This window comes from Rhinolophus hipposideros (assembly GCF_964194185.1).
Source record: "Rhinolophus hipposideros genome assembly, chromosome: 5".
Classification (NCBI taxonomy): Eukaryota; Metazoa; Chordata; class Mammalia; order Chiroptera; family Rhinolophidae; genus Rhinolophus; species Rhinolophus hipposideros.
The window spans coordinates 26206302-26213168 of NC_138051.1; the positions used below are offsets into that span (position 1 = coordinate 26206302).

A 6867-nucleotide genomic window follows, 5' to 3' on the forward strand; every position below is an offset into this window, starting at 1 on the left:
TGTCATCTGAGGTTTTCCAGTCTTCATTTACCTTTACAGGTCTCCATTGTGCTCAGTCAGACACAGTCTCTAATTAACTACCTGAGGAAAGTCGCTGTACACCCACAAAGAGATCCACAATTGGCTTAATTAAAACCAAAAAAAAAAGAACACTATTAAAATTAAAATTTCATCCTGTGCTTTTGTACACGTATAACCCTTTTATATACGGAAAATGCTTGCATTTCGTGATTTTACTCACACTGGATATAAATTACGAGTTTTCTCATTCTCAGTAGGTGGTCGGTGGAAATGTTCAGTGTATTATTTGCACTAATTATCTTGGCAGTTCCTTATTTCTGCCAAAGTCTTCTTAGCATCCAGCAACCATAGAGGTTGTTGACAAAGTCATATTAAAATTCCAGTTACTAGGATTGGGGTAGTAGTTGCTGTTATGACAGAAAGAGCTTCTTTCCTTTCTTTTTCTTTCTTTCTTTCTTTCTTTCTTTCTTTCTTTCTTTCTTTCTTTCTTTCTTTCTTTCTTTCTTTCTTTCTTTCTTTCTTTCTTTCTTTCTTTCTTTCTTTCTTTCTTTCTTCCTTCCTTCCTTCCTTCCTTCCTTCCTTCCTTCCTTCCTTCCTTCCTTCCTTCCTTCTTTCCTTCCTTCCTTCCTTCCTTCCTTCCTTCCTTCCTTCCTTCCTTCCTTCTTTCCTTTTTTGTCTTCTTCTTATCATTTTCTAATTCAAATGTCTGGAATTAGGAAATGATGGAAGAGCTACAAGATGACCCCCTCCGCCTGAGCTTAGACCTGCTTCTTTACCTATGTATTCCAGAACTCAGTCCATTTCTCCAGCAAAGCATGAGATCTGTGTGTTTCCAGGATAATCATGTGGGCTCCCAAGAGTCTTCTTTCACCTGGTGCATTACAGCACCGAGAGCCTCAGGTGGCAATCTGTACCATTTCCAGTGGAGCTTTTCTTTCTCTGGCATCTCTATTGGCTGTGGTGTATAGACCTGGCCTGTACTGACTGGTGAGAGATGACTGTTAAATTTTCAGGAATTTTGTGAGCTGGGGCATGATGTGGGAGCTTAAAATGGGCCATGGTTAGAGTATCTCCACCACAGAAATGAGCCATTGCTACAAATCAGGGTCCCTACCACCCGAAGAGCTGGTTGTTAAACATTTACTGGTGGTAGGCAATGATTTCTTACTATTGTACTCAGGGCTTAATTGGAAGGATCATTTGATGACTCAAAGAAGAAATTTCTTTGCTCCTCATTTCTGAAAATAGCCAAGTAGATGCACAAATACAGCTACAAATCTCTTGGGAAAAAAATTCTCTTTCCCCACCCCCCAACTCCCTACCTCCCTCCATTCTCAGTCCTCATTTTCCAATCTATTACCTTTCAAGTTTGTGCCAGGTCAAAAATGCTCCAAGGTTGCTTCTTTTTGTGGTAATTTTACTAAATGATCATTGCACTCACTATTTGATCTCTACTATGTGCCAAGTATGGAGATTTATAATAAGGCTTTTATGTTAAGGCTGCAGAGAAGTTTTTAAAAGACTAACGCCCACAATTTAATTCTAGATAGGTACCCAAACTCAGGTTAGGTCAACTCTCTTTTTATCTTCAGTTCTGCTGAGTCACTATAAGAAGGTGAATACTATAGTAAGGCAAGTCTTGGTGTCAGAAGACTTGAGCATGAGTGCTGGACATGGCAGGCTGGTTGGGAAGGAGGGGGCTGCAGAACACTTCCTCCTGGCATTTCCTTCTCTGCAGAGGGCGCTCCACTAGAGCAATTGTGCTGATTATTCTTTACCCCCTTGCATACTACTCTCTAGGAGAGGTGCAGTGGCTTATTTTATTCATGAGTTTCAAAGTGTCACTTCTTCCTTCTTCCCCTCTATAGGATCCAGTTGCAAAGGAAGGAGTCATTCTGCTATTTCCCCCATGCTGTATATTTTACATGGTGAGAACTCCAGCCCATCCAGTTTTCTGAGGCTGATTAAAAAAAAAAAAAAAAAGTGTTTCTAATTTTAGGGTTCTGTATTGGGAAGCCCTTGGTTCTTCTACACCTATTTCACGTTCTTCAGTTTAGCCTTAAAAATAAAGACATTCCAGTCTATTTCCAGACTCCTTTGTCTCCATTAACGGTTCAGAACTCAGAAAGGAAAAGAGAAGTGTGAATTTTAGGATCTCTTCAAGCACCAAAATTAATGTCATCTTGGGAAAGTCACTTAAGTTCTGTTTCTGCATTAGTGACAAAGAGGAAAGTCACCAATGTTGTAGTGTTCCTTGATTTACCAAATATTTATTGAGTGTGTGTTGTATTTTCTAAGTGCCCAGTGTGAAGCACTGCCCAACGTGCTAGGAATATTATGTCTCAGACACTCTAAGGGCAGCTATAGATATGCAAAAAAATAATACCTACTTGCATAGAGTTCATATCTAGCAAAGAGCTATAATATAATACTCTAAGTGCCATAGTAGCAGCATGGAGAAGAAAGCACCTAACTCTTCCCAAGTGGAATTCAAGGAGAAAAAAGATTTTCTTTCTTAAATCACATCCCCCCAACAAATCTTTGTAGCAAACCCTTTTTCCTTTTAATTCCTGTTCACAGTTTCTGGGAAATATCTTCATGAAATAGAAATGGAAAGAAAAAAAGATAAAGAAGCTAGATAACTTACATACTGTCATTGATCCTTGAAAACTCAAGAATCTACCACACTGATATTTATTTGCCACACTATTAATTTGCTAGAGCTGCCATAAAAAAAAAGTATCACAGACTCAGTTGCTGAAACAACAGTAATTTATTTCTTCTAATTTTGGAGGCTAGAAGTTCAAGATGAAGATATAGGCAGTCTCTCTCTCTCCTGAAGTCTCTCTCCGTGGCTTGTAGGTAGTGACCTTCTCCCTGTGCCTTCACATGGTCTTTCTCCTGTGCCTGCTGGCGTCCTTACGTTCTCTTATCTTCTTAGAAGGACACCCGTCTTAGAAGGACACCCGTCATAGTGAATTAGGGCCTGCCCTAATGACCTCATTTACTTGATTATTTCTCTAGGGACCCTATCTCCAAATGCAATCACATTCTGAGTTGCTGGGGATCAGGACTTCAACATATGCATTTTAGGGGTACACAATTCAGTCCATATTAGTCCCTTGTATGAAATTTCTCTAGCAATGGTGAGGAATTTAGCCATAATCTTGGGAATCAAGCACTCTGGGCACCCTTTTCCAGATGTCCTTAGCAAGCATGTCTTTTCCTCACCTATAAATTCCATTCTGTATGACCTGCTGGTAATACTGGCCTATTTCAGATGGTTTTTATATATGGATCTATGCAATCACAAAATGCAATCACGAAATGGTTAAAAACTGGAGACATTAAAATTCTCCTGTATTCATTTATTGGAGAGAAGAATTTCACCTAAAAGACCTCAGTATATCACGTGTTTCTTAATCTTGCTCTTATTTACTTTGTCTCTCTTTCTTTCTTATTCATTGTAATACTAAGAATTGCCTCAGGGGGAAAATGAAGGACTAGAAAATCAAACAAGAAAAACTGAATTCATGAAGCTGTTCTCATCCAGCTCAGTTCTCTGTTTATGTATTTTTTTAGAAAATTACAGAAACTGTTAAAAGAGAGTGTTGCAAAAATGGAAAGCTCTTATCAGATGATTTGCTTTAAGTAACAGCCCTGTTTGAATCATATACTTGTGTCTGGAATGATCTACACTTGAGCAGAGCTTAATACACATTAGAATTCCATTGATTAGAAATCTGTCATGTCTGTGATATACCCACAGACAGGGCTGGATTTCACCATCAGCCTGTGAAATATGTATTGCAACTACAACAAAACATCTTTCTGCCTTAGGCCTGGGGCTTCCTTGTCATCCTGACTCTGTTTTATCATATTCTACTTTTCTGCCTTTGTTCTCAAAAGTATTTTATCTTTGTTATCCTCTCTCCTTGCATTTTATTTTCCTATTTCATATCTCAATCGATTTCCATTTGAGGTTCTGGAAAGTTTTTAGGAAAGTAGTTCAGGCAGAAACCCTAAGGAAATAAAAGTGTCCAGATTAAATACACCCAATTTCATGGGCAAATGTGACCAAAGCAGCAATTCATTTGGAGACCCATGTAGAATTTCATACTTTACTGGGTGAAAAATCTCTAACAGAAAATATCTTAGATCTAATAAAAATTTAATGATGAGGTTTTTTCTTTTCCTTTATTCTTAATATTATTAAAGTGATAAGTCCTTTGAATTTGGGGAACAATCAATCATTGTATGTCTGTTAGTCTCATGAGTTTCTCAAAGAACTTAAATGTTAGTGCCACATTAATTGATTTGTAAAAAAAAAAAAGAGAGAGGGAGAGAAAGAAAAAAAAGGCTTTCGCTTCTTTATTTTCTTCCTTGTCTTTCTTTTCTTTCTTTTTTTTTTTTTTTTTAAAGATGGGATACTTTATTCAAACCCATCAGAGGAATGGGCCACTTGGGTCTGTAACAAAGCGTCATGTTTCAAAACATAGGCCAGTAATTGTATATGAGAATATATACTGCTGCATACAAATTAACCGATCATTAACTGATCAGCTTTTCAATGTTTAAAACAGAATAAGCTTCTGTGTAAAAGCAGCATCTTTGTGACACGTTAACTTTAATATTCCTCTCCTTCTTCCTCACCCTCTCCTTCAACAGACTCCACACCAACCTCCTCATAATCCTTCTCAAGGGCAGCCATGTCCTCAAGGGCCTCAGAAAACTCTCCTTCCTCCATGCTCACACCCACGTACCAGTGAACAAAGGCACGCTTGGCAACCATCAGGTCAGACTCATGGTCCAGGCCCGCCCCGGCCTTAGCAATAGCTGTGGTGTTGCTCAGCATGCACACAGCTTGCTGTGCTTCAGCCAGGTCTCCACCAGCTATCACAGTGGGATACTGGTAATTAATGCCAACTTTGAAGCCAGTGGGGCCCCAGTCCACGCACTGGATGGTACGCTTGGTCTTATGGTGGCAATGGTGGCATTGACACCTTTGGGAACCACGACACCACGGTGCAACAGGCAGCAAGCCATGTATTTACCGTGGCAAGGGTCCCATTTCACCATCTGGTTGGCTGGTTAAAGCACGCATTGGTGATCCCTGCTACACAAAGCTGCTCATGGTAGCATTCTCAGCAGAGATGACAGGGGCATATGTGGCCAGGGGGAAGTGGATGTGGGGACAGGACCTCGGGCTGGTCTGGAATTTGGTCAGGTCAACATTCAGGGCTCCATCAAATCTGAGGGAAGGAGTGATGGAGGACACAAGGTGACCTGTCAGCCTGTTCAGGTTAGTGTAGGTTGGGTGCTCAATATCGAGGTTTCTACGACAGATGTCATAGATGGTCTCATTGTCAACCATGAAGGCACAATCAGAGTGCTCCAGGGTGGTGTTGGTGGTAAGGATGATGTTGTAGGGCTCAATTGCAGCAAGGGGCTGGGTAAATGGAGAACTCCAGCTAGGATTTCTTGCCCTCATCGACAGAGAGATGTACCATCAGCAGGGAGGTGAACCCAGAACCAGTTCCCCTGCCAAAGCTGTGGAAAACCAGGAAGCCCTGAAGACCTGTGTGCCGGTCCGCCAGTTTCCGAGTTTAGTCCAAGAAAATGTCAGCGATCTCCATGCCAATGGTGTAGCGCCCACGAACATGGTTATTGGCAGCAACTTCCTTACTTGTGATGAGCTGCTCGGGGTGGAAGAGCTGGCATAGGTGCCAGTGCAAACTTCATCAATGACCGTGGATTCCAGCTCTACAAACATTGCCCTGGGCACATGCTTGCAGCGCTTGTCTCTGAAGAAAGTGTTGAAGGAGTCATCTCCTTCCCCAGTGGACTTGTCACTTGACATCTGGCCATTGGGCTGGATGCCATGTTCCAGGCAGTAGAGCTCCCAGCAAGCATTGCTGATCTGGACACCAGCCTGGCCAATAGCATGGAAATGCACTCACACATGGTTGCTGCTTTGCAGCTGCAGGATGGATGGCTGAGAGGAAGAGAGAGGCTCGCTGAGTTTCAACAGCTTTACTCTATCTGTACAATACAACTGAATTTGGAACTATTAAATTAGTAAAAGTAGTTCCTAGGCAAATTTATTTTTCGCATTCCCATTCTACATTATTTTGTCTTTCTTATTATGGTCTCTAAAGTGAAGATTCAGTGGTAAACTGGTGTGAGGAATCAAAATGAACTACATACTTATCACTCCTTTTCTTTAGAAAGACATCATCTTTTAACCACATCAATAATAGTAACGATGAAAGTAATGGTAATAGTTATATTTACATCTAGTATTTATTGTGAATTTATTGCCTACCAGGTACCATGCATTATTGCCTCATTTATACTTGTAAGTGAGAATGTATTATTATTATTATTATTATTATTATTATACTAATTTTACACAAAATCAAACTAAAACATTAGAGAAACCTGAGGTCACATAGTTACTAAATGGCAAAACCAAATACTGCTCTTTCTTCAAGTAGTCTCTCATCATTTTTAACCATTCTGATATAATAGCAAATAGAAACATCTATATTTATTCATTTGAAAAGGAAATTTTTGATTGATTATAAAAGAATTACTATCTCAAAAACTCCACTTCGCTCTGAAACTTTTTTCCAATGAATATTTAAGGAAAGATATTTTATATTATTTTATAAAAATGTAAATTGACTTAGAAAAAATTAATGTATTTCTCAAATGCAGGTAATAAGGGAAATGGGAATTAGGTATTCTGGAAGAAGAGAGAAATTGTGTTAGAATATTAAAATTTTAATAATGTTCTGCTCCTTGCCACAGATGTAATACTTATGTTTGAATCTTGGAATAAGC

At 39.6% G+C, this 6867-nt stretch overlaps 1 pseudogene across 1 annotated transcript; it reads right to left on the bottom strand.

Annotated features, from left to right (window-relative positions):
* Positions 1 to 4648: 4648 nt before the first annotated feature.
* LOC308497085 (tubulin alpha-1A chain-like) lies at positions 4649 to 5985 on the bottom strand (annotated as a pseudogene). Its single transcript has one exon. The product of its transcript is annotated as a tubulin alpha-1A chain-like (transcript).
* Positions 5986 to 6867: the final 882 nt, after the last annotated feature.